The sequence below is a fragment of the Callospermophilus lateralis genome, unplaced genomic scaffold (assembly GCF_048772815.1).
Source record: "Callospermophilus lateralis isolate mCalLat2 unplaced genomic scaffold, mCalLat2.hap1 Scaffold_116, whole genome shotgun sequence".
NCBI lineage: Eukaryota > Metazoa > Chordata > Mammalia > Rodentia > Sciuridae > Callospermophilus > Callospermophilus lateralis.
Genome location: NW_027511893.1, coordinates 4,180,279 through 4,208,022, shown reverse-complemented (window position 1 = coordinate 4,208,022; position 27,744 = coordinate 4,180,279). Strand labels below are relative to the sequence as shown.

Genomic DNA, 27,744 nt, shown 5'->3' with positions numbered 1-27,744 from the left:
GACTGTGGCAGGATAGGTGTTCAATAAAATTTATTGCATATTCAGTTGAATGAATGGAAGCTTTACTGCATCAGTTCCAGCTGTGATTTGCATAGAACAGGGACCAACTCTAGTTATACAAAGCAAATAGAGAAATTCCTGGAAGGGTATCAGGAGTTCATAGAATTAAGGCAGTTTTCTGGATTGTGGCAGATTGCAGAATCAAGGCAGTTCCAGGGAGCTGGCACAAATCCACAGGTTCATGAATAATCTGTCCCTAGAATTGCCATTAGCCCCACCTCCAGCATCCCTTCTGATCCAGGATTCAAATTCCTGGGACTTCAATGGTCTAAATTACCTGTTTGAAATAATTAACCCAAAGGAGATAAAAGAAGGGTCTTCAACTCCCAAGATGGGAGGCTGCAATGGAAGACACATACTAAGAATTGTTCCAATAAAGCCTTCACACAATAAGAAACATTTCAAAAAAGAATATGGTGGTAATAGAAGAGGGGAATTAGATATTGCACTGTGAAGAAAGACAAATGTCATTCACATTGATACTAAAAGGGAGATGGGCTGGGTGGGGGGGGGCGGTTACTGGTAAAGGAGGAAATATAAGGGTGTAGTTTCAGAAGAAGAAAAAAGTGACCATCACAGTCCTCATGTAGCTGGTCAGACAGCTACAAGAACCTGGACAATGGGGTACAGAAAATAAGTATTTCATGGAGTTCCCATGCTAACATAGGAGCTGAACAAATATTTGTTCATTGAATTCACAAGAAAATGGAAACCTAAAACATGCTATTTAGATACAAGGAACTGAGTTTCCTTCTGTTAGCTCAGTGGGGAATGTGTCCCCATAGACAGTGACTCATCCTTAGAACCAGTTGAGACTTCCCATTTACTCTTAGGCCCTTATCAAAGATACTGGGTTATCTTTTGCCTTCTGTGTCAGAAGTATGGGGTCTCCATGAAGTTAGTCTTGGGCTTTCCCAGACTTCAGCTACACTGGAATGACTGCTTGCATGCTCCCAAGAGACATGCTTTTCTTTCTGGGTTTTCAGATAAAGAATCAGCCCTTAACCAGGTGAATGAGAAGTAATACTCTATTTATACATGTTGTGTCAAAATGCATTCTACTGTCATGTAGAATAGAACAATTAAAAAAAAAAAGAATCAGCCCTTAATTCCTGGCAATTATTTATCTCTTTTTCTATAAGAATCTCTTTTCTAGCCAATCGCAGTGGTGCACAGCCAGTAATCCCAGTGGCTCGGGAGTCTGAGACAGGAGGATCGTGAGTTCAAAGCCAGCCTCAGCAATGGCGAGGTGCTAAGCAACTCGTGAGACCCTGTGTCTAAAGAAAATACAAAAAAGGGCTGGGAATGTGACTCTGTGGTCAAGTGCCCTGAGTTCAATCCACAGACCCCCTCAAAAATGAATCTTCTCTGCTGCACGCTGCCCAGTCATCTGGCCCAGCTGACGGTGACCTGTGGACTCTCTGACAGAAGAGTCACATGGCCCTCGAATGCACCATGTCTTGTTCCTCCAGCGTTGACACTATGAAGAAGGTGGTTCAGCAGCTCTGGCTGGAGGCCGGACTCAACCACATGAAGGTTTCCCAGGCAGTTGCTGACTTGAAAAAATTTTGTCTGCAGAATGCTCACCATGATCCCCTACTGACTGGAGTATCTTCATGTACAAGTTCCTTCAGACCCCAGAAAGTCTATTCCTTTTTGTAGTCATCTTTCTGAGGTTTCCCAAACCCACTGCTCAAGAACCAGTGAATATTCAAGAGAGCTTAATTTGAAGCCTGTACAAAAAATTTCCCTGTAACACATGTACCAAAATACAATCTTCTACTTTTGTCAATCCTTAACATCTACCTCTCTGAATTTTCATGAATTTCTATTTCACAATGGTAATTATTTTATATACACTGGCAGCAACATACAATAAAATATTTATTTATTTTTTAGTACCGGGGATTGAACCCAAGGGCATTCAACCACTGAGCCACATCCCCAGCCCTATTTTGTGTTTTTATTTAGAGACAGGATCTCACTGAGTTGTTTAGTGCCTTGCTTTTGCTGAGGCTGGCTTTGAACTCTCGTTCTCCTGTCTCAGTCTCCCCGGCTGCTAGGATTACAGGCACGTGCCACTACACAGGGCTCAAAATACTTGGTATTAAAAGAAAAAAAAAAAAACTTTCTTCTTCCTCTTGCAGAGAAGCCACATAACCCAGATATTGAATCCTGGTGTACTATAAATCTGAATTTCAATCTTAGGTCTTTCCCATATTTGCTGGTTGTCTCATCTTGTTGAATATGACCAGAGCCAGTTCATTACTCTGCGAAACTCCTGTCCTACAGGAATTTTGAGTGAAAATATACTTAAAGTTCCAGACACATAAAATACTGGATTTCTCATGATACCCAGCCATTAGGTCGTGTCCAAAAGATAGACCTATTAAAAATAATGCTCAAGGGCTGGGGATGTACCTCAGTGATAAATTGGTTGCTTGCATGAGGCCCTGGGTTCAATTCCCAGCATTTAAAACAAAAGAAAATTTCAAGATACCACCTCCCCTCACTCCAAAAGAATATGTTATACAGGTGTGGTGGCACCTGTAATCCCAGTGGCTTTGGAGGATGAGGCAGGAGAACTGTGGGTTCAAAGCCAGCCTTAGCAACTTAGTGAGGCCTTAAGAAACTCAGTGAGACTCTATCTCTAAATAAAATACAAAAACATGCTGGGGATGTTGCTCAGTGGCTAAGCACCCCTGGGTTCAATTCCCAGTACCAAAAAAAAAAAAAAAAAAAAAAGAATATGTTAGCTGGAACATGAGACTGATCAAATTATGTGTATGCAAGGAAATGGTATAATGAATCCCAGTATTATGTAAAATTTTACTAATAAAAATAAATAAATAGATTGCAATTTTTTACTTGGGGGAAAAAAAGCAATGTATTTTCTTATCAACAACCCCAGAGAAAATCTGTCAATCAGATGGCTGGCATCATAATTGTATCTGGTGGGTACAAATAATCATTTTCTAGAAACCCATTATTTTGTCAAAAAGCAACATTTCATTAGGTACTATCAGAGCTTGAATAAAATTTCCCAGTAAAATCTCTCCATTCTGGTCCAACGGTGTCATTCAGTGATGGAGCAATTGCCTAGCTCATGTGAGGCTCTGGGTTTGATCCACAGCACAGGGATCTCCCAAATATTTTAAAGAAACAAGTGGTTCGGTACACAAAGATGTTTCTTAGATAGAAGGAAGGTCACCACAGTGTAAAGGTAACGTGTAAAGCTTGAAATTACTACAGAGAATTAAATAAATTATAATATAAATTATAATAATTTGTTATAGATTTTTATGTAGCCGTCGTTAAGAGATTCTGCAGAAATATATTTACTCACAAGTGGCTTTCTGAGGTAGTAGCATGCAGTGAGAGTGGTCTGTCAGAGATTCCACCACGGGTATGGTCGGGCCAAAAGCACAGAAGGCAATGGTGCAGCCCATCACCCTCTTCTTCAGATGCTTGCAAAATAGGTGCCAATTTCAGGGGTGGTTCTATGAGCAAATGAATATAATGATAAGAGCTGTATCATTGGTTTTGATGAGTACATGAGCATTGTATCAGATGATGAGAACAGATTTATTTTAAAACAGTCAAGAAAACAACTGGGTTGGATCATACTAAAAGAAGATAATATTGGGCTGGGTACAGTGGCGCCTGCCTGTAATCCCTGCAGCTTGGGAGGCTAAGACAGGAGGATCTCAGATTCAAAGCCAGCCTCAGTAAAATCAAGGTGCTAAGCAACTCAGTGAGACCCTGTCTCTAAAATAAAATACCAAATAGGTCTGGGGATATGGGCTCAGTGGTCAAGTGTCATGAGTTCAATCCCCAGTACCCCCCCCACCCAGAAAAAGAGATAATATTATTCTGTCACAAAGTGCCTCCAACTAGAAATGATAACTGAAAGGCTGGGACTGTAGCTCAGTGGTAGAGCACCCGAATCACACATGTGAGGCACTGGGTTTGATCCTCAGTACCACATAAAAATAAATAAAGACGTTGTGTCCAACTACAACTAAACATATATATATATATATATATATATATATATATATATATATATATATATATATATATATACATACATATATTTGGGGGAAACATTTTTTTCATATAGTTTTTGTTACCTTTTTGATATTATCAGATGACAATGCTGTGGGGTTGATTTTATTTTAAAAAGTTCTTGGCCAGGATAGTGGCACATGCCTAAATTCAGGAGGCTGAGACAAGACTATCACAAGTTGAAGGCTAGCCTTAGCAACTTAATAAAAAGTAAAAAGAAATCATCATTGCATCCTTTTTGGCTTGATATTAGCCTCTTCAAGGACCCCTTATTTTTGATTGAAAGCTAGACAGTGTACTGAATAATAGGAACTGAGGTAAATAGGCCATTTATTTGGTGAGATTTTGTGCTCATCTGTCTAGAAGTTCAGTCATGTTTAGTGTTTTCTGTTGCCAAAGAGGCCAGAAACTTTCAGATTCCTATAATGTGCTTATTTTCATTTCTTGCCCAGAAAGAATTTGTGTCTTCAACTCTTTCATCTCTAATTCTCTAAAGTTGTGCGGAGGCTTTTTGGTATAGTGGCACAGTAGAGAGGAAGGAAGGATTCTGTGGTCTATGATTAGATCATGGTGTTGAGTGAGCCTGTATTGCTGGGGTGTGACTTTCACTGGTGTTTCCTACTTTTCCACCACCACTAGCACCTTGCAGGAGATAAGAGCCTGGAGTAGGAGAAACGCCTTCCCCCTTGAGGGACAAGGCTCTGGTGAAATCCTTGTACTTGGAGAGTAGGTTTCTGTTCTGGAGAATGGTTGCTCTTTTCACAATGGTTACCTCCATGTCCAGGATCACTATTCTCAAGGGACCTAAATGTGGTCTGCCCTCTGGGATTCACCAATCAGGGCTCCTTTCCATTATTGCCAGCACCCATCTCAGGCACTGATCCCATGCTCCAACTTCATTCCCTTTCTACTCAGCCCCCTGACTGCAACTCCTCCTGGAGTCACTTGCTTGGTGGTTGGTGGCAAGGACTCTGGAGCCAGACCTCATAAGTCCAAATCACAGCTCTACAACTGTCCAGCAGGGAGACCTTGGGTAGCACTTAGCACCTGGTCACTCAATTTCCCTATCTGTAAAACAAGGAATTGTGGGTTAATTCATGTAAACCACATAGAACAGTGGTTGTGCCACAAAGTGCCCTGTGTGCTGAGGACAGACCACGATATATGCTGATGTAGAAGGGGAAAAGGTACACTCATACACTGCTGGTGGGACTGCAAATTGGTGCAACCCAATCTGGAAAGCAGTATGGAGATTCCTTAGAAAACTTGGAATAGAACCACCATTTGACCCAGCTATCCCTCTCTTAGGTCTATACCTAAATGACTTAAAATCAGCATATTACAGGGACACAGTCACATCAATGTTTATAGCAGCTCAATTCACAATTGCTAAACTGTGGAAACAGCCTGGATGCCCGTCAATAGATGAATGGATAGAGAAACTGTGGTATATATACCTAATGGAATATTACTCAGCATTAAAAGAGAATAAAATTACGACATGTAATGAATGGAGTTAGAGAATATCATGCTAAATCAAGTAAGCCAATCCCAAAAATCCAAAGGCTGAATGTTCTCTCTGATAAGAAAAATGGAGGAACTTTGATGGGGCAAAGGGGAGGCAGAGGTGAGGAGGGGGCATGGGGGTAGGAAAGATGGTGGAATGAGATGGACATCATTACCCTAGGTACATGTATGAATGCACATATGGTGTGAACGCTACATCAGGTACAACCATAGAAATGTAAATTTGTGCTGCAGTTGTGTACAATGAATTAAAATGCATGGTGCTGTCATATATATCTAATGAAAAATACAAAACAAAAAGAGAAACCCTAAGGCTAGCATGGTCTGCTCCAAAGCTCAATATACCTGGTAGTTATGATTCTAGTACCACTCCTAACCTTTTTCCATGACCCAATGCATGTCATCCCTTCTTCTTGTGCTACAACAGAAATTGACATAAAACTTGGTGGTAGACTGTGACCCAAACATCACTTCATTCTCAGTAGAAACACAACTGACCAAGAGAAATCTGAAAAAAAAATATTCAACATTACTAATCACTAGAGAAATGCAATTAAAATCATAATGGGATACCCTCTCGCACCTATTAGAATGGTTATTATCAAAAAGACAAAAGAACCAGTGGCACATGCCTTAATCTCAGGAACTCAGGAGGCTGAGGCAGGAGGATTATAAATTCAAGGTAAACCTCAGCAACTCAGTGAGACCTGATCTCAAAATAAAAAGTAAAAAGGTCTCCAGATGGCTATCAGGGTTAAAGTCCCCCTGGGTTCAACCCCCATCATAAATAAAAGAAAAAGAAAGACAAAAGATTTTAAGTACTGGTCAGGATGTGGAGAAACTAGAATTCTTGTACTATGTTTGGGGGAATGTAAATTAGTACAGTCATTATGGAAATTAGTATGGGAAGTATCTTTAAAACTTAAAAATAGAGCTCAGTTGGGAGAGCGCTTGCCTTGCATGGACAAGGCCCTGGGTTCAATCCCCAGCACCAAAAAAAACAAAAACAAAAAACAAAAAACTACCCTATGGTCCAGCCAATCGGTGCATGAATGGATACAGAAAATGTGGTTTAGAAATATAATTGGATACTCTTTAGTCTTTAAAAAAACTATAAGGAAATTCTGTCATTTATGACAAATGAATGAGGCCAAAGGACGTTTTATTGGGGGAAATAGCCACGCACAGGGCAACAATCACATGATCTCACCTACATGTGGAATCTATAAAAGTTGAACTCATAGAAACAGAGAGCAGAATGGTGACTGCCAGGGGCCCAGGAGTGGCTGGGCTGTGGAGGGGGAAGATGCTGGTCCCAGGAGAACAAATTACACTTAGATGAGAGGGATGAGTTTAAGGGATCTATTGTGCAATATAATGACTACAGTTAATAATAACATACAACAGAATGAGTACAGTTGATAATGTTATCTACACTAAAAATGACTCAAAGAGTAGATTTTAAGGGTCCTCACCACAAATAAGAATATGAAGTAATGTATATGTTAAAAAGCTTGACTCAGACGTTCTTCAATGTAACATTTTTCAAATTATGTTATATGCCATAAATATGTACAAATTATTATTAGTATTGTTATTATCATCATCATCAGGGATTGAACCTAGGATTGTTTAACCATTGAGTCACATCCCCAGCTCATTTTATTTTTGAGAGAGAATTACATCATAAATCCCACCATGGAAGTGAGTAAACTGGGAAGATATTCAATTGGTAGATTTCTACCTCCTTCACCAAACTGGAGCTCTGTTACAACAAAAAGGAAGAAGTGGAGCTAGGATGAGCAATGAGCACTGTTGACTCCAATTAGCACTGGGCCTGAAAGCGGGATGACCATCACCAAACTTCTCCTCATGCCATCTTCACATAATTTATGGCCTCTGTATTAGCCTGCTTTCTGTTGCTCTAACAAAATACCCGAGAACAGATAATTTATAAGGAGGTAAGTTTTATTTAACTCAGTATCCAAGATTTGGCAGCTCCTGCAAGTGATCTCTGGTGAGGGTGTTCACCAGATTGTGTGTCAGAAAACAGGGAGGGACCAATCTGGCTCTTTTGATAACAACTCCCTCTTACAGGAGCAAATGGGGGCCCATGAGAAGTCCATTACTCCCTTGAGAGGGCATCTTGCAGAGTGACTGAGTTACCTCCCACTAGGCCCACCTCTTTCAGGTTCTACCACCTCATCACTGAGGACCAACCCTCCAGCCTTTGAACCTTTGGGACAAACCACATCATATCATCACAAGCTCCAACAAAGCTACCATCATAAGAGCAGGATGTCCCAGTCTACAACATGTGCGTATGTGGGGGTTGGGGAAGGTTGATCTCACAAGTCACTGGAAGCAGCCAGAGCCCCCATTCCAGAACCACTGTGATGTCACTTCTGTTGTCATGGCAGTCTGGGTGCCAACCCAGAAGAGTTCGTTGGTGGCTTCAGTCTGTGAGGCTTGGTGGTCTAGCCATGGCCTCTTCACAGAGTATCACGCCCCCAAATGAACCTCCGATCGAATCCTCATGGCTGAAACCAAGCCTGTTTCCAGCTTTTAATGCAATGCTTCTTATTACAATAAGTGGCATCTTCTTCGCCTTTCCGTGAGTCTCCCATTGAAGGTGTCAGTGTCTTAGACACAGAAGAGAAAATAGACAAGGACAGTACAGAGGCAGGGAGGGAAATGGAGAGAGAGGGTCAGCAGGGGAAGGAGGATATAGAGTTAGAGGGAACCCAATGTGAAAGCACAGAGGTCTGGAGTGCCTGACGCATTTAGGGAACTATGAGAGACTGGTAATGCTGGTGACATTTTGTGGAGTCTCCATGGTCTGTCTCTAACCTGGATATTTAGATCAGTCCTTAAGGCGAGTGAGTCCTACCTCAGGTGAACTAGGCCTTGTGGGGAGCTCTGGGTTTCCCCAGACTAGGACTGAGTCTGGCTCTGGTTTCAGGTGCCGGTGGTTGGCTCAGAATGGGCAGTGGGAATTTGCCGTGGTTTCGGGCCTATTCTTTATACTGTCCTTCTGCAGCCTCATTTTCCTCAACGGGTCAGACCCAGGCATTTTGCACAAAGGTAAGGCCTCAGACCCCTGGAGAAGGAGGTGGTATCCCAAGGGCTGATGCCTATAGGGGTGATTTCAAACATGCTAACCCCCCTCAACCCCACCCCCTGCCCCCGTGGCCTCAGGAGCCCTTCCCTCCATGCCATCATTACTTGGGCCCTGGCACTTCATTTCCCAAGCCACTGAAGTGCGAAAAAACAGAATCCTGGAGGTGTTCCAGCTGCTTTCGAAGGAAGGACTGGGCAGGCTGGCAAGAGAGGCCAGCAGGCCCTTCCAAACCACGCAGTTCACTCCTCCTCCTTCCCATTTTACACACGACTTCAAGCACTGATCACTATTCCAAAAGGGGAGAGCTCTGTATAGAGCTCCTGTGGCTGGACAGCCCTTTCTCTGTGACTGCCGCCCATCTGAGTGGTCAGCTTGCTCAACAGGGACCGGGATTCCCCTGCCCTCCTCCTCCCCACCCTTCTTGTTGCCCAATGATGCTATGGGGCGGCCCCAAGCAGTAGAGTGGTGGAAGGGCCTCCTGCCACTGCCCAAATCTCTTCCCCTGCCAGGCTCCTTAGAAGAGGACCCCAACATTCAATACATAGCACGAGTGAACAACACGGCCTTTCGCCTGCAGTGGTGCTCGAAGTGTTCTTTCCATCGTCCACCCCGGACCCACCACTGTCCCTTCTGTAATATCTGTGTGGAGGTAAGTACTCCTCCTTCCTGTCCACTCACCAACCCATCCCAGGGCACCTGGCCAGGACCAGGAACCTCACATCATATGTGGTCCAGGGGTGGGTATGAGATCATCTTCCCACACTGCTACAAGTGGCTCTCAGCCACTCTTGGTCACTTATATATGTTATTGCCTCCAGTTCTGCACTTGTCCTGAGACGCTGGCCTTGCTTGCACAGGTGCTGACATGCAAAGGGCACCATCTGTGCTGAGCCTGGTGGAGTCAAGGGGAGGAAAGGCAGTGACTGTCCCACTAGCTTGCTGATACTAGATACCCATAACTTTAGGCCGGCTGCTGCCCTGTTCTGGGTATTGTTGCCTGTCCACCTCTGGGTGTCCAATTGAGGGTTTCCTGGGTTCCGAGTGCTCTTCTCTCATGTGCACACCTTGCACGGGTTTCCAAGTACAGAAGGCTGGCTGGGCTAGAAATTCTTCTCATCCTTACCCAGTATCTGAAAAAATACAGCTTCACAGCTTTTCTGTATCCTGCTCAAAGTGACACCAGGCAGGTCTTGTCTCTAGAGACCTCACTCATGACAAATGACCTGATGAGCCATGGCGTCCTAACTGTGCTCTATCCATGGACGTGCTGGTTTCACCCTGGAGATGGGAGCTCACGTGCAGGGCCAAGAGCAGGAGGTCTAGGGGCTGGGTTGAGGGGGGGCCTCAAGATTTGGGGGTATTGGGCTAAGCCAAATAGACCCTCAAGGTCTGCCTTCTCTCCCCTAGGACTTTGACCACCACTGCCTGTGGGTAAACAATTGTGTAGGTCAAAGAAATTTCCGCGTATTCGTGCTGCTGCTGGTGTCCCTGTGCCTTTATCTGGTTGTTCTTCTGGCTACCAGTGTGCTTTTTCTCATTCGTACAAGACACATGCCCTTGTCGCTGGACTCAGCCATGGCGTATCCACCCAGTCCCAAGGGCCCACACTGGGAAGAGAATGGGTTGTGGGGAGGGACGGACAGCCAAGGGGCAGGACAGCCAAGAGGTGGGGTTAACCGAGGGAGGGCTGATGTTGTGGGCAGGGCTAAAGGGAGAAGCTACTTGGGAGGACCTATGAAGGACAGATTGAAGGCGAGTGGGGTCAGGGAGATGGGCGTGGTAGGATGGACTATGGAGTTAAGAATCTAGGGAGGCCAAGAAGTGGGGTAATGAAGGTTGAAAAGGGTCAAGTGGGAGGCCAGCATGGTGGGGTGAGGTTTCTCTTGGGTGTGCTGGATTAATTGTCCAGTCCAGGGAGGAAAAAGTGGGTGGGCGGGGCCAGCCAGGGCGGGGCTAATGAGGGCTGTTGGTCGTTGGGCGGGGCCAGGAGAGAACAGTTTGTCTGTTCTTCTTAGCTTGTGTATGCACAGCATCGCAGTAGCTGTACCCGTCTTGGTACTCCTGCTGCCTGTCATTCTGCTCCTGATGATACAGGCTGTGTCGGTGAGCAAGGTAAGTGAGTACTGCAATACCAGACGGTGCGGAGGCATCTTGCATCTTTGGGAATCCGGCACTTTCGGCTGATCTTCACTGCCCTTGGTCCTGATGGTGCCTCATGAGTCCTTCCAGACCCACCCCTTAAGATGCAGCTCAGATCTTTCCTCCCCCTGGAGCTCAGTGGTCATTCTTCCTCCTGGGTGCATTGCATGGAGAGCCTGTTATTTGAGGGATGGGTGCATCCTGCGCTTGTGTTGATAAGAACCCTGTGATCAGAATAACACCAGCAGACACCTAGGGAAACGCTTGAGACGGGGGTTGGTCCTGAGTGGTGTAGCAGCCTGCAAGAAACTGAGTTTGGCGAGGCCAGCATTGTAGAGGAGGACGTGCCACTCTTCCTGTCCTAGGTGTGATTTTGCAAAGGTGGAAGACAGGAGGGTGTTGTCTGTGAGAGGCACACCTTTGCAAAAAGGCAGAGAAACCCGAATGTAGGATGTTAAGGAAATGAGGAAGGAACGATTCTAAATCAAACCCAAGGTGCCAGATAATTTATAAGGAAGAGTCAAGATTAAAAAGCCCCTAAAAGTTGAGCGTGAAATTTAGTTTTGATGAAGTGGAAACCTGGGAGCCATGGTGGGATTTAAAAAAAAAAAAAACAACAAAAACTCATTTATTGAGGAATAAATTAAAACTGCAAAATTCACCCTTTTAGTCTAGGATACGGGATTTTGACAACTGGATACTGTCCTGCATTCTCCAGCATGATCAAGTTTAGGCACTTTCTTTACTCCAGAATATCCTTTCATTCACCTGTTGTTGTCAGTCTCTCTCCCTATGTCCTTCTGGTTTTTCTTTTTTTCCAGGATCACATGTAAATGGAGTCATTGCCTTCTTTTCTCTGGCTTTATTTATTTAGGACAATGTATTTGAGATTCATCCATGTTGTCGCTCATATCAGTATTTTATTTCTTTTATTGCTGTGTAGAAGCGTATGGATGCCCTATAGATTGTTTATACATTCATCAAACGAAGGATTTTTTACATTATATCTAGTTTTTGCCAGTATTTTTGTTTGTTTTGTTTTGTTTGTTTCATACTAGAAATTGAACCGGGGGGTGTTTAATCACTGAGGCACATTCCTAGCACCCCTCAAATTATGTTTAAAAATTTTTTTTTTTTAATTTTGAGACAGGGTCTCACTAAGTTGCTTAGCGCATCACTAAGTTGCTGAGGCTGACTTTGAACTTGCCATCCTCTTGCTTCAGGCTCCCAAGCCTCTGGGATTATAGGTGTGGGCCACTATGCCTAGCTAGTTTGGGGTAGTTATACATAAAGCTGCCCCAAACATTGATGCACAGGCATGTGAACATAAGTTTTCATTTTTGTTTAATAAATTCTTAAGGGTGGCATTGCTGAGTCATAAGGTAAACACGTGTGGAACTTTGTAGGTAATTGCCAAATTTGTCTTCCAAAACAACTGTAAGGTTTCTAAATTCTACCAGCAATGTTGGGAATTCCAGTTGCTTCACATCTTCACCAACATTTCACACTTTTTTTTTTCAAATATATTTTAGGTATCAGTTGACCTTTTATTTATTTATATGCAGTGCTAAGAATCGAATTCAGTGCCTCACACACACTAGGCAAGCATTGTACCACTGAGCCACAACCCCAGCCCCTCACACTGTCCTTTGTTATTTTGTTTTGTCTTTTAATCAAACCTGTCTTATTAAATGAGTCGTAGTATTTCATTAAGGTTCCAGGTTGTGTTTTCCTAATGAGTAATGGTGTTGAGCCTATTTTCATGTCTGTTTGGCCTTCAGTGGGTCTTTGGTAAAATGTTTACTCCTGGCAGGGCACAGTGGCGCACACCTGTAATCCCGGCAGCTTGGGAGGCTGAGACAGGAGGATTCCGAGTTCAAAGCCAGCCTCAGCAAAGCGAGGAACTAAGCAACTCTGTGAGACCCTGTCTCTAATAAAATACAAAAAAAAAATGGACTGGGGATGTGGCTCAGTGGTTGAGTGTCCCTATATTCAATCCGTGGTACCCACTCCCCCCAAAAGCGTTTCCTCCAATCTTTTGCCCATTTGAAAAAACGGTTGTTTTCTTATTGAGTTTTAAGAGTTTTCTACATCAGATTCAGTTCTAGGTTTTGCACATCTCTTCTTGCAATCTGTGACTTGTCATTCCATTTTCTTCATAGCATCTTCCCAAGAGCAGGAGTCCTTAGTGTTGTTTTTCTAGGACTAGGGGTTGAATCCGGGGTGCTCAACCACTGAGTTCTCCCTCAGCATTTTGTGGCTGTTGTACATTCTACATAGATAATTGTCATCTGTGAAGAACAGTTTCATTACCTTCTTTCCAATCTGTGTATCTTTATTGCTTTTTCTTTTTAGTGTTGAATAGGAATGATAGGGGTGGGCATCTCTGCCCTGGGATTCCTTTAGTATGGCAATCTCTTGACTAAAGGCTCTTTCAGTAAGACTGGTGGGCAGCATCAGTGGGGGAGGGGATGCTGCAGACCCCGAGACAGTGAACAGACAGAGGAGCCTACCTGCTCATCACCTCCCATCCTTTTAGTCCCCAGCCCACCACTGCCATATCTGGTCCTCCTCCCACCTGAGACTCTGTGCTTGGCCCTTATTCATCAGCTCTGTGGTCTGCCTTTACTTTGAGCTTGACCTTTACTGCTTTGTGTACTGAAGGCCTTCAGCCCAGATTTTCCTGGGCCATGTGATTTTTGACTAGGAAACTATGATGGGGCCTCCCCACTGCCCCTGTCCTCCCAGATAGTGAAATTCAGTTAAGGCATAATTTTAGGAAAAAAAAATGAGAGGTGGGGAAATGAAGTGGGAGTGGGGTGGTGACATTGTCTTTGGAGCAATTGAGCAGCACAAGGAAGAGTTTAAAAGGTATCTGAAAGGGGCTGGGTTTGTAGCTCAGTGGCAGAGAACTTGCCTAGCATGTGTGAGGCACTGAGTTTGATCCTCAGCACCCCATACAAATTAAAAAAAAATAATAAGGTCTATCAACAACTAAAAAATATTTTTTTAAAAAAGGGGGGTGTGTGGAAGGATGAGGTAAGAGGACAGGTGTGGCCAATGGAGACAGAACAAGGATCTTGCACAGGGAGGCACAGGATGATGAGGAGCCCTGAGAAGGCAGGAGAAAGGAGTGCAGTGTCAGCACTGTCTGCGGAGAGCTGCTCACAAGTGGGTCAAGGGAGGTCACTCTTCCTAGGAGCATAGGAAGGCAAAAGGCCCTGGGTCACTCTTGGGCTCCCCTGCCCTTAGAATCTTGCTCTAGGCCTGGGCTGAGCCCTGGCTAAGCTGACTGACTTAGGAGGAGTCACTGTGAGATGGCCTTGCCCAGTCCTGCTGATTCTGAGCTCCTCTTCCCATCCCCATCTCCCTCCAGGGCAAATCACTCCGGAACAACAACCCCTTCGACCAGGGCTGTGCCAACAACTGGTATTTGACCATTTGTATGCCAGTGGGACCCAAGTGAGTTGGTAAACTGAAGGCTCAAGTGGTGGATCTCTGGGGCTGGTGGGAGTGGGGTGAGATAAAGCTGGGTTTTCTTCTTTGGTCCCTGACCCCAGCTCCCAGGCCCTGTCACCCATTGTCCTTTCCTTTGGGGTTTTCCCCAGGGCACTCTGGGAGCCTCTGGGAACGTCCCTATTCATTGCCCTTCTAGGTTCTTGCCCTAAGAAATGGAGTAGAGGGGAAATGCAGCCTGGATGAGACTCCTGGCTGGGAACCCTGGGCTCTGTGCTTTCCAAGCTGAGGGTGAGGGTGGTCAGGGGGACCAGGCCAAGGTGGGTAGTGACTCCCTGCATTTGGTCTATCACGCCCCAGGTACATGTCTGCAGCTACTTGGATGCAGCAGGCGGAAGGCACGGAGTGGGACCCTGAGCAAGGGGACCCAGTGCACACACGGTTCTCGCCACAATATTCCCGTCAACACCATCCCACAGAGCTCCCTGGGCCCACATCTCCAACACATGGGCAGGGCCCCCCAGGGAGTGGCGAGGCTGCAGCTTTACAGGAGGTGAGGAATAGTGGGTGTGCATTGGGAGAAGGATGTCTGTGGGTCACACATGTGTTGGGGGAGGCTCCTGAGGTTGGGCTGGCCCTGAAGCTGAAGCACATGGAGCTTAAGGAACGGAAATATGAACCTGAGTGTGCGGGTTCCAGGTTTCAGAGTACTCCCAGGTGTTGCTGAATAGACAAAGAGAAAAGACTGCACCACTAATTTGCTAGTTGGCCTTGGCCAGTCCCTTACCTTTCTAGGCCTCAGTTTCCTCAGTTATTAATGAGGACTGAGACTAGTAATTTATGTTTTAAAGGAGATTCTTTTTTGGGGGGGAGGGGGACAGGGAATTGAACTCAGGGCACTCGACCCCTGAGCCACATCCCCAGCCCTATTTTGTATTTTATTTAGAGACAGGATCTCACTAAGTTACTTAGTGCCTCACTTTTGCTGAGGCTGGATTTGAACTTGTGATCCTCCTGCCTCAGCCTCCCAGGCCACTAGAATTATAGTCATGTGCCACTGTGCCTGGCTCTTTATTTTTTTTTATGGAAATTTGTACTTGAAATCCCATGTGAAATATATGAAGTGGAGCATTAGGAGTGCAGTAGGGTAGATAACCCATGGTGTTCACCAAGGGCCCTTGCATTACTTGGGGTACCAGCCCTCTCCTTTGTCCTGTCTCCTGGGGCCCAGAGCCATGACTGTGAACTGCAGGGTAGAAGCTAGAAAGAACACCCATGTATTGACTTATGTGTTTAGATTTCCATCAGCCCGATGCCGCAGCAAAAAGCCCACAGAGAAGACTTGGCCTCCCATCCACGAGCCTGTCACTCACCCATTCACACTGCTGGATACCAGGACATCTGAACTTCATCTTTTGAGCCTCCATGTGGAGGCCTCTCGTAGCTGAGCCCTCAATCACTCCCCTATTGGGAGTGCTAAGACTTCCATTCCTGTTGTACATTTGTAAATAGTTTTTACTTCTTCCTATGGCTGCTCTGTCTGTTTGTTCTAGGTTTAGAGAAGCGGTGTTTCCTGGGGATGTAGGGAGGCTCTGAGGGGTTGGAACAAAGCCCTCTTGGAAGGGAAAGATCCTTGCTCTCTGAGAACCCAAGCTAGGGAACCAACATTGTCTAGCTCATTGACCTTGAGCAAGACACTTGTCATTTCTCTCATCCTTAAAATGTGGCAACAGTAATAATCACAGTGACTGACCTGGCTGGCTTCCTGGCAAGGGCTGGAGATGGGAGGAGAGAAAACCCCCAGCTAGCACTAGGGATGGAGCAAGCCCTGTCCTGCAGCATCCCTGTCTGACTACAGGGGGTGCCAGCTGCCCAGGAATTTGAAAACCAAGTCTGGCCCAGCCCTCTAGTGGGAGGTGAGCCAGCCTGAGTCAGTCTGGAGCCCCCTCCTGGGCGCCTCCTCCCCAGATGTGGGAGGGTGGGGGCATTCATCCTGCATCTCTCCTGCAACTGTGTCCCACCCTGGTCCCTTCCCCCTGGGGTGCATCAGCTGCTGGTTCTGGTCCTGTCCCTGGGGTAGACTCAGGAATTTTGAGTCTGCAGGCCCCAGAGTGTTGGGCAGGGGGCACATCAAACCGTGTGTCTGTTAGTCTCCAGAGTGTGATCTTGAGACTGGGAATAATATCACCTTCGTAGTAGGTTGTTGGAGGAGGAGGTGAGGTGTTTCATCTAGTGCAGAGCAGGCAAGCAATGGATGCAGCTGGAATGATTTATGGTTATTTTCTCCACTAGTTGGGCGACCCAACCATGTCAGAATTTCCAGAGTACTATTAGTGGTTGTGGGGCTCTCTGAATTTGTATCAAGGACCCCATATCATCTTGCCACATGAAGCATCAGGACAGACAAACTATACTGCTTCTTTCCATACTTGTATCTGGGTGAAACCATCTTGTGTGATAAAGGTGGAGGCAAAAGGATGTCACCCAAGGGGTCAGATGCATGTCCCTAGGGTGTGTGTGTGTGTGTGTGTGTGTGTGTGTGTGTGTGTGTGTGAGAGAGAGAGAGAGAGAGAGAGAGAGAGAGAGAGAGAGAGAGAGTATGCACATGTTGGGTATGAGTTCATCCTCGGGGGTGTGTTCGCCCAGCCCCTTATCCTTTCTGACCAACTTTAGGAGGTGGTGACCTATGATGCAGGATGTGTCTCCAAGTCTCCAGACCACAAAGTCCCACGACAAGACTGCTCTTCCCTCTTCCTTTCCTCCTCAACCTCTCCTGGGAAGCCCAGGCCCAGCCCCACCCGCCTGCCCTGGCTTGAACTCCAACACTTCTCATCCCCTTTCCCTGTCCCAATATCTATCTCCCTGGGCTCAAGTCCTTTTTGGGCTTAAGACTTTTCTCAAATCTTATTCCTGCTCACTTCCTCTGTCTGGGAAGCCCAAGTTCATGGGCACATGGCAGAGAAAGAGGGGAGGAGTCCCTGTGCCCAGGTTTTAGTGCCTGTGAATCTGTGTGTGCAGTAGGGATGGCTCAACCCTGCTGACCAACAGGGGGAAAGGCCGAGTGGGGAAGCCAGAGGCTCCCAAGCTCATTCCCAAAGGACAGCCCTCCCAATAAACTGGATGTGAGTGAGGGAGGAGAGAGGTGGTCCAGGAGCCTGGGCCAAGGCCTGGATGTGCATCATGGAACTGCCTGGGTGGGGGAGTGCTGGAGGGAGTCCAGCTCCAAGCGGGGCCCAGAAGGCCAGGCCCCAGTCTCTGAGGAGTTCATGCTGCCTCCTCCAGCCCCGCTGGCTGTCCCCCTGCCATCCTGCCATTTTCCCTGCCATCCTGCCTGGGTCAGGTTTGCACTCATTGGCTCCCTGCCTTCAGGTATATAGGGCCTCACTCAGTCTCAGGCAAGGGCCTTTTAAGTCCTAAGCTAGATGTGACACATCTCCTTGACAATCTGGTCCTCAGTTTCCCCACTAGAAAAGGATGTAATTTCTCTCAGATTCTCAAAAGAGGACATGGCCTTTCCAAAGGCAAAGACTTCCTGCTCTGGGATGAAGATTTTAGGTGTGTCCGCCCCCTGCCCCCAGCCTAGGATTCCTAGGATTTCCTTAAGAAAGACCCTTGGATCAGGCTCATTGCTTCTTGAGCATTAAGTGGGACATAGAACATTCCTTCCTTTGACGTCCTCCACCATACCCTCTACCCTAAGCCTTGGGCCAGTCTTGTGACTCCTTGCCAAGTTGAGAGGACCCAACTGGGCTGCACCGCCTTCCCTTTTTGCCCCCTTCTCATTTCTGCTGAATGTGCCCTTGATTCTCAGACATGCCCCACCCAATCCTTGGCCCATGGATAAGGCAAGGGGTGCTATAGGGGACCAGTTATGGGGCCCACTGTCCACCTACCCAGGAAACTCTGCCATCCCTGGGCCAGAGCCAAGAAATGGCCCCCACGCCTGCAGGGCTACCAGGTGCCCACAAGCTCCTCGAACCGTAATGCCAGATTCGTGGGACCCCAATAGACCTCCAGGAGCCGAATCTGATACAATTACACAAGAGTCTTTATTGCAGGCTCGCGCATGGACTCTCAACCGTTTCCAATACAGTGGTCCTGAGTAGTGAGTCCCAACCCTTAGTTAGTAAGAATTTATAGGTTTTGGGGGCATACACTATGCATCACAACATCACACAGAAAATCATTTTATACCGCGGGAAAATCAAACAACAATTCTTAACATTGATGAGCACATTCACTGGCCGGAACAAGTTGGGTAAGGGTAGTGGGTGAATTCAAATGGTGGATATATTTGAACTGATTGGTTTAGGCCCGGAAGGGTTGCAAGAGTCTCTATGCCAAACTGCAGGGTTGCCTAATCATGTTATACATCACGGAAACTACTGGGAGGTCACCTGACATTTCAGACATTTTTCCTGTCTCCTGCTGATTGGTGGTTGCTAGGGGGTTGCTATGGGTCCTCACCTAGCTTAACTGAGTCAGGGTCACCTAGCACCACAGATCCCTTTTGTTAAACAACTCAGCAGGGTGGGTATGTGCCTAAGAACCTTCTGTGGGTTTTTCCAAGGACAAGAGTCATGCCCCCTCCCTCTGGACAGGCCTTGAGGTAGAAGCTGATTTCTCAAAAATGGAGTCACATCAGTTTCTCAGAACCTGGGATGGAGAGCCTAGCATCTCCAGACCTTTCCTCATGGGCCTCTTGGGAAGTCAGGGCATATAGGATGAGACTCAACCTAGTCACCCAGCTCTGCCGCCAACTAATGTGCCACAGGAGAATCTGTCTTCCCTTTGCTAAAACTTGGAGTCCTCAAGGTAATCATAGATATCACACTCAGGGTCACAGACTCTTAAGTCTTTAGGGAGGGTAGGGACTCCGGGAGACCTCATCCAGCTGTCTGCCACCCCCAGTTTTGCAGATGGGGCTCTTAGGTCCTGCAGAGGGAAGAGTTTGCCCAAGATAACCTGGTGGCATCAGCCTGATGGCTTTCTCTGGTTCCCAAGGGACCACTCTCATTCCTGCTTCCAGGGCCATTCCAGCAGGGGAATGGCTTGGACAGTGACCACAGGGCCCCACTCTCTAGGCAAACTTAGAGCTGGCAGTGAAGTTCAGCACAGGGCTGTCTACTGAAAAGGCGGCCAGTTTGAACCCCTCTCCAACCCTGCACTGTGCCCATAGTGCTCCTGCTGCCTCTGGCTCAGCCCTGTCCTGCTCTGCCCTGAGGGCCCCACCCAAGAAGGCCTGCAAGTGGCTGAGGGTGAGGCAAGGCTAGGACCCCTGGGGCAGAGGAGCTGGTTGTCTGAAGAAGTGGGGGTGTCCTGCCCCTTTTACACAGTTTAGAATTCCTTTGTTCTCATGCCTTCACTTCCTCACAACCTGCTTACTTGACCTAAAAGATGGAGTGATCCAAGGGCCAGAAGGAAGTGGATCAGGGGTCCTGGCAAGAAGGGAGCAGCCTAGGAGGCATTCATTAACAGCCCCTACAACTCCCTGCAGGGAGGAATAATCCCTGGAGGCTGGTAACCTTGGCAACAGGTGGAAAAGGGGAAGTGCTCTAGAGGTATTAACATTTTATTACTTTTCCTTTCAAACCAGCCTCCATCTTTCTGATCTGACCCATTATTTATTACTTGCACTGTCCTTTTGTCCCCACCAACAACACTTTCTGAATATGTGTCCTATGAAGACAATGAAATTTGATTCCACGTGTACAGACCACTGATTACTTCACTTTTCCTTACTTCCAATCACCTCTCCCCGTACCTTTGACCTCCCTGCTTCGTTATCATAAATATCCCTAAACCTTATGGGGGAGAGATCTGAGACTTGATCTGTCTTCTGGCTTGGCTGCCTCCTAAATAAACCTTTTCTCGTTTGCAAAACTGGTCATTTTGAGATAGTAATTTGGGAAGACAGAGAGACATACTAAGTGTCAAAAGCAGCGCCATAAACCGCTAAATCTGAAAGGCTCCCTCCAACACTTGCAACTTTGAGGGCAATGTGCAAAGGAGGGTGTAAAATTGTGTAGCTCTACCCTGCCTCCACCTCTAGACCAGCCCCTAGCTATCCTCCCTCTGCAAATACTAACACCCCATACCAACAGGTTGCTGTCTGTCTCTCTGGAGATAGCCTGCTTTTCCCCAAAGGGGTCTCTCTCTTAAGGTAAGCCCCCATTCTTCCTTGAATATGTATCGACTTCACAAATAAACCTCTGTCTCTGCCTTTGACTGGTGCATGGTAAAATTCTTTTCTGTCATGTCTGCAAGAACCCTGCTGGCCCTGAGTCAAGTTCTCCCTTTCCCTGGAAACTTCTCAGACCATTCTTCAGAGAAATATCTTCTCCTGTGACAGGTTCAGTGATTGGCATGCCATCTATGGGAGGCGGGTGGCCAGGACCATGCCTAATTCAGTAACTGACTGTCATGGAGAAGAGATCTCTTCCAAGAAGTTCAGCAAAGAATTTCAGCATGAGTCTGGCAAAGGCAGAGACAAAGGTTTATTTAGAAAGTAGATACACATTTAAGGGAGAATGCCATCTGTCTCAAGAGTGAGAAGCCCCTCCTTGAGTTGGAGGTCCAACATATGTAGAAGGGCCATAGTCAGGGACAGGACTGAGGTGGAGACAGGGTGGAGCTGCACAATTGTAAGCTCAGTTTTCCCTGAGTTTATGTATTTCCCTCATTTTACAAGGACATGAGCCAAGAGCCTGTCAAGATTTTAACACAGTGACTCCCACTGCTTGCCTGTCCTCAAGCTTGTCTCTTTTGTCTAAAGAAAACACAGAGACCAAGCTAGAATTTCATAGGACCAAGCAAATGGGGAAAGGGCCGAGAAAGGAGTGCAGGTTTGGGGTTTGGGGAGGGAATACTGAGAAGATAGCTCTGGCTGTCTCCCTATTCATTCGTACCTACTCCCTTTCTTGCAGTTTTGGAGAGAATACAGATATGGGGGGAAGGCTGCAAAAGGGGTGGGGGGAGGCTTTCTTTTTGCCCCAGTGGTATCTGAAGAGCCAAAGAGGGCAGCAGGACAGAAGCTGACTCTCTTGCCTAGCTGACTCACCGTTTTTATTATTTGATTGCTTGTTTTCTTTTGGCTGACTATGCCTACCCTCAATTTTGCCTAAACACACACACTGGCTCATTAATTTAGAGGCATATGCTGAATACCCACCAGTGACAAGAGTAAGATGTGACCCCGTGCTCATTGTTCACAGACCTAGAAAGGGAGATGGACACTTAAAGAGTTAGTAAAAAAGATGAAAAGTGCCAAAACAAGTAGGACTGTCTGTGAATGTATTAATCATACCTTTATATTCTGCTTTTTGTTGTTATTGTTGTAGTTTTTAAATAAGGGACTGCTTTTTGGGGTTATCCATTTCCTAAAGACAGTAAAAAACTGCCTAAGGCACACCTCTTATATGCATACCAACCACTGGGGGTGGGGGCTATACTTGTAACCTCTTCTTTTAGCAAGCTCTTAATGTTCCCTTTACCTAATTGCCCCAGGGCCAGGTACCAGATTGCAAGAGACATTCCTAAATGCTGCAGCCTATTGGAGTTAGCCAAACCAAACAATTCAAACTTATGCTCCTTTACCCAGTCCTTCCCTTAAAAACCACAATAAAGGCTCTGACCTTGTTTTCTGACTGACCTGGTATTTCCCTGTGTGCTCCCCATTCACAGCCTGCAGTGCCTTCTGTTTGTAGGGATCAATAGTATAAGTCCCTTCTTCCTTCATGACAGTACTTTCTTTGTCTATGTGACTTAACACACATTTCAAACAATCCTGGGATTGGGTATGATGGTGCATACCAGTAATCCCAGCAGTTCAGTAGGCTGAGACAGGAAGATAACAAGTTCAAAGCCACCTCAGCAATTTAGCCAGGCCCTGTCTCAAAATGAAAAATAAAAAAAAAGGCTGGGGATGTATGATATACTCAATGATTAAGTGCCCTTGGGCTCAATCCATGGTGTCCAAACAACCAAGGGAAAAAAATAAAAACAACCACCACCATTTCTGGTTACACTTAAAACAGTGAATACCTATATCTCCCCTACTATTTTGTTTAGTATAAACAAACATAACTAGATAAGAGTTTGTTCCCCACATGGGTTCTGTTTCATCATTCTCAGAGCAAAGAGTCTACTTATTTGTTTATGAACTACCTTAGTATTCCTGGGATGCTAAAATAAAAAATAACAAATTTATTCCTCACAGTTCTGGGGACTGGAAAATGTAAGGTCATGGTACCAGCTTTCCTGATTCATAAATAACTTCCTGCTGTGTCCTCACTTACTGAAAGGGGCAGATAAGCGTCCTTGGCTTATTTTGAAGAACACTATCACATTTTTAAAGATAGTAATCTCTGGCAATAGGCATGCACTGTATACAGGAATATAGGGCTCTGCCCTCATGACTTCATCATCTCCCATAGGTCCCACTTCCTGATGCCATCCCCTTGGAGCCTTAGAAATTCAACATATGAATTTGGGGGGTGGAAGTAGGAATACAAACATTCAGACCATAGCAAGAATTTTTGTTTAAGAAACTGGGTGGGGGCCTGGGGCTGAAGCTCAGTGGTAGAGCGCTTGCCTCACCCGTGTGAGGCACTGGATTTGATCCTCAGCACCACATTAAAAAATAAATTCATAAACAAAAATATTGTCTCCATCAACAACTAAAAAAAAGGAAAGAAAGAAAGAGGGGCTGGATATATGGCTCAAGTGGTTGCGTGCTCACCTGGCATGCTCGGTGCCCTGGGTTCGATCCTCAGCACCACATACAAATTAAAGATGTTGTGTCTGCTCAAAAAAAACACTATAAAATAAATATCAAAAAATTCTCTCTCTCTCTCTCTCTCTCTCTCTCTTTAAAAAAATGAAAGAAAGAAACTGGGTGGGATTTGGAGGCGGTTGCTGGGGAATTTTGAGGAATTAGGAATATCCTATATGTAATGAATTCTTAGTAAGTTTCAAACAAAAACCAGGTAGTCTGACAACTTCTGAATATCAAAGAAAACTATCCATTTCTAGAACTTCAATTGCCAGGCTCCTCTGTATTTGCAAAGTATCTTTATAGCTAATCTGTCATTACTCACATTACTGATAATAGTTGAGAGATGCTATAAGACTCACTTGGCTTGAAATACCTTGGCCAATAACCTGGGTTTCCTCCTACTCTATTTGGTATAAATTGCCTAGTTATAGCCTCTATCAAAGGGTAATTTAAGTTATCTGGCAGGGGAGAAATGTCTCTCTTTGATGATTTGCAGCTGTTGAAGATTTCTAGTAACTAGCTTGACATAGAAATGTGGGGATGTTTCTCAAGAAATATCAGCTTAGAGGGCTGGGGTTGTGGCTCAGTGGTAAAGTGCTCGCCTAGCATGCAGAAGGCACTGGGTTCCATCTTCAGCACCACATAAGTGTAAAATGAAGATATTGTGTCCACCTAAAACTAAGAAATAAACATTTTTTTAAAAAAAGAAATATCAGCTTAGGGTTTAATTCTGCTAATTCTGGGTATTCTTAGATGACCCCTAAAGCTCAAGTGTTGAAGAGTTGGTCCCCAATGCAGCAGTGTTCAAAGATGGGGGTCTTTGAGAACAGATTAAATCACAAGAACTCTGACTTCAACAATGCATTCATTCATTTATGGTTCAGAGTTTACTGGGTTTTGAGTGAGAGGCTTTGTTATAAAAGCAAATTCTCCTTTGTTTCCTAGGCACCACGAGGTCAATAGCTTTGGTCTACCACATGCTCCCTCAGTGATGTTCTGCCTCACTATAGGCCTAAAAGCAACAGAATCAGCTAATCATAGAATGAAACCTCTGAAACTATAACCCAAATATAAATATTTTCTCTTTTCTAGTTGTATATCTTAAGTATTTTGTCAGTGATATAAAGCTGATCAACAAACTGAATTCCAATCTTTTCCTTGGACATATTACCACAAATCAGTTTGGATAATCACTTTGGCAGACACTGAGACTGACTGGGGCAGGATAGGTGTTCAATAAAATTTATTGCATATTCAGTTGAATGAATGGAAGCTTTACTGCATCAGTTCCAGCTGTGATTTGCATAGAACAGGGACCAACTCTAGTTATACAAAGCAAATAGAGAAATTCCTGGAAGGGTATCAGGAGTTCATAGAATTAAGGCAGTTATCTGGATTAGATTGCAGAATCAAGGCAGTTCCAGGGAGCTGGCACAAATCCACAGGTTCATGAATAATCTGTCCCTAGAATTGCCATTAGCCCCACCTCCAGCATCCCTTCTGATCCAGGATTCAAATTCCTGGGACTTCAATGGTCTAAATTACCTGTTTGAAATAATTAACCCAAAGGAGATAAAAGAAGGGTCTTCAACTCCCAAGATGGGAGGCTGCAATGGAAGACACATACTAAGAATTGTTCCAATAAAGCCTTCACACAATAAGAAACATTTCAAAAAAGAATATGGTGGTAATAGAAGAGGGGAATTAGATATTGAACTGTGAAGAAAGACAAATGTCATTCACATTGATACTAAAAGAGAGATGGGCTGGGTGGGGGGGGCGGCGGTTACTGGTAAAGGAGGAAATATAAGGGTGTAGTTTCAGAAGAAGAAAAAAGTGACCATCACAGTCCTCATGTAGCTGGCCAGACAGCTACAAGAACCTGGACAATGGGGTACAGAAAATAAGTATTTCATGGAGTTCCCAGGCTAACATAGGAGCTGAACAAATATTTGTTCATTGAATTCACAACAAAATGGAACCTAAAACATGCTATTTAGATACAAGGAACTGAGTTTCCTTCTGTTAGCTCAGTGGGGAATGTGTCCCCATAGACAGTGACTCATCCTTAGAACCAGTTGAGACTTCCCATTTACTCTTAGGCCATTATCAAAGATACTGGGTTATCTTTTGCCTTCTGTGTCAGAAGTATGGGGTCTCCATGAAGTTAGTCTTGGGCTTTCCCAGACTTCAGCTACACTGGAATGACTGCTTGCATGCTCCCAAGAGACATGCTTCTCTTTCTGGGTTTTCAGATAAAGAATCAGCCCTTAACCAGGTGAATGAGAAGTAATACTCTATTTATGCATGTTGTGTCAAAATGCATTCTACTGTCATGTAGAATAGAACAATTAAAAAAAAGAATCAGCCCTTAATTCCTGGCAATTATTTATCTCTTTTTCTATAAGAATCTCTTTTCTAGCCAATCGCAGTGGTGCACAGCCAGTAATCCCAGTGGCTCGGGAGTCTGAGACAGGAGGATCATGAGTTCAAAGCCAGCCTCAGCAATGGTGAGGTGCTAAGCAACTCGTGAGACCCTGTGTCTAAAGAAAATACAAAAAAGGGCTGGGAATGTGACTCTGCGGTCAAGTGCCCTGAGTTCAATCCACAGACCCCCTCAAAAAAAGAATCTTCTCTGCTGCACGCTGCCCAGTCATCTGGCCCAGCTGACGGTGACCTGTGGACTCTCTGACAGAAGAGTCACCTGGCCCTCGAATGCACCATGTCTTGTTCCTCCAGCGTTGACACTATGAAGAAGGTGGTTCAGCAGCTCTGGCTGGAGGCTGGACTCAACCACATGAAGGTTTCCCAGGCAGTTGCTGACTTGAAAAAATTTTGTCTGCAGAATGCTCACCATGATCCCCTACTGACTGGAGTATCTTCATGTACAAGTTCCTTCAGACCCCAGAAAGTCTATTCCTTTTTGTAGTCATCTTTCTGAGGTTTTCCAAACCCACTGCTCAAGAACCAGTGAATATTCAAGAGAGCTTAATTTGAAGCCTGTACAAAAAATTTCCCTGTAACACATGTACCAAAATACAATCTTCTACTTTTGTCAATCCTTAACATCTACCTCTCTGAATTTTCATGAATTTCTATTTCACAATGGTAATTATTTTATATACACTGGCAGCAACATACAATAAAATATTTATTTATTTTTTAGTACCGGGGATTGAACCCAAGGGCATTCAACCACTGAGCCACATCCCCAGCCCTATTTTGTGTTTTTATTTAGAGACAGGATCTCACTGAGTTGTTTAGTGCCTTGCTTTTGCTGAAGCTGGCTTTGAACTCTCGTTCTCCTGTCTCAGTCTCCCCGGCTGCTAGGATTACAGGCACGTGCCACTACACCTGGCTCAAAATACTTGGTATTAAAAAAAAAAAAAAATTACTTTCTTCTTCCTCTTGCAGAGAAGCCACATAACCCATATATTGAATCCTGGTGTACTATAAATCTGAATTTCAATCTTAGGTCTTTCCCATATTTGCTGGTTGTCTCATCTTGTTGAATATGACCAGAGCCAGTTCATTACTCTGGAAACTCCTGTCCTACAGGAATTTTGAGTGAAAATATACTTAAAGTTCCAGACACATAAAATACTGGATTTCTCATGATACCCAGCCATTAGGTCGTGTCCAAAAGTTAGACCTATTAAAAATAATGCTCAAGGGCTGGGGATGTACCTCAGTGATAAATTGGTTGCTTGCATGAGGCCCTGGGTTCAATTCCCAGCATTTAAAACAAAAGAAAAGTTCAAGATACCACCTCCCCTCACTCCAAAAAATATGTTAGACAGGTGTGGTGGCACCTGTGATCCCAGTGGCTTTGGAGGATGAGGCAGGAGAACTGTGGGTTCAAAGCCAGCCTTAGCAACTTAGTGAGGCCTTAAGAAACTCAGTGAGACTCTATCTCTAAATAAAATACAAAAATATGCTGGGGATGTTGCTCAGTGGCTAAGCACCCCTGGGTTCAATTCCCAGTACCCAAAAAAAAAAAAAAAAAAAAAAAGAATATGTTAGCTGGAACATGAGGCTGATCAAATTATGTGCATGCAAGGATATGGTATAATGTATCCCAGTATTATGTAAAATTTTACTAATAAAAATAAATAAATAGATTGTAATTTTTTACTTGGGGGAAAAAAAGCAATGTATTTTCTTATCAACAACCCCAGAGTAAATCTGTAAATCAGATGGCTGGCATCATAAGTGTATCTGGTGGGTACAAATAATCATTTTCTAGAAACCCATTATTTTGTCAAAAAGCAACATTTCATTAGGTACTATCAGAGCTTGAATAAAATATCGCAGTAAAATCTCTCCATTCTGGTCCAACGGTGTCATTCAGTGATGGAGCAATTGCCTAGCTCATGTGAGGCTCTGGGTTTGATCCACAGCACAGGGATCTCCCAAATCCTTTAAAGAAACAAGTGGTTCGGTACACAAAGATGTTTGTTAGATAGAAGGAAGGTCACCACAGTGTAAAGGTAACGTGTAAAGCTTGAAATTACTACAGAGAATTAAATAAATTATAATATAAATTATAATAATTTGTTATAGATTTTTATGTAGCCGTCGTTAAGAGATTCTGCAG

General features: G+C 44.9%; 2 pseudogenes; both read left to right on the top strand.

Annotated features, from left to right (window-relative positions):
- The first annotated feature begins 1,515 nt into the window (after positions 1-1,515).
- LOC143386505 (guanine nucleotide-binding protein G(I)/G(S)/G(O) subunit gamma-5 pseudogene) lies at positions 1,516-1,722 on the top strand (annotated as a pseudogene).
- Positions 1,723-25,869: 24,147 nt separating this feature from the next.
- Positions 25,870-26,076, top strand: LOC143386502 (guanine nucleotide-binding protein G(I)/G(S)/G(O) subunit gamma-5 pseudogene; annotated as a pseudogene).
- Positions 26,077-27,744: the final 1,668 nt, after the last annotated feature.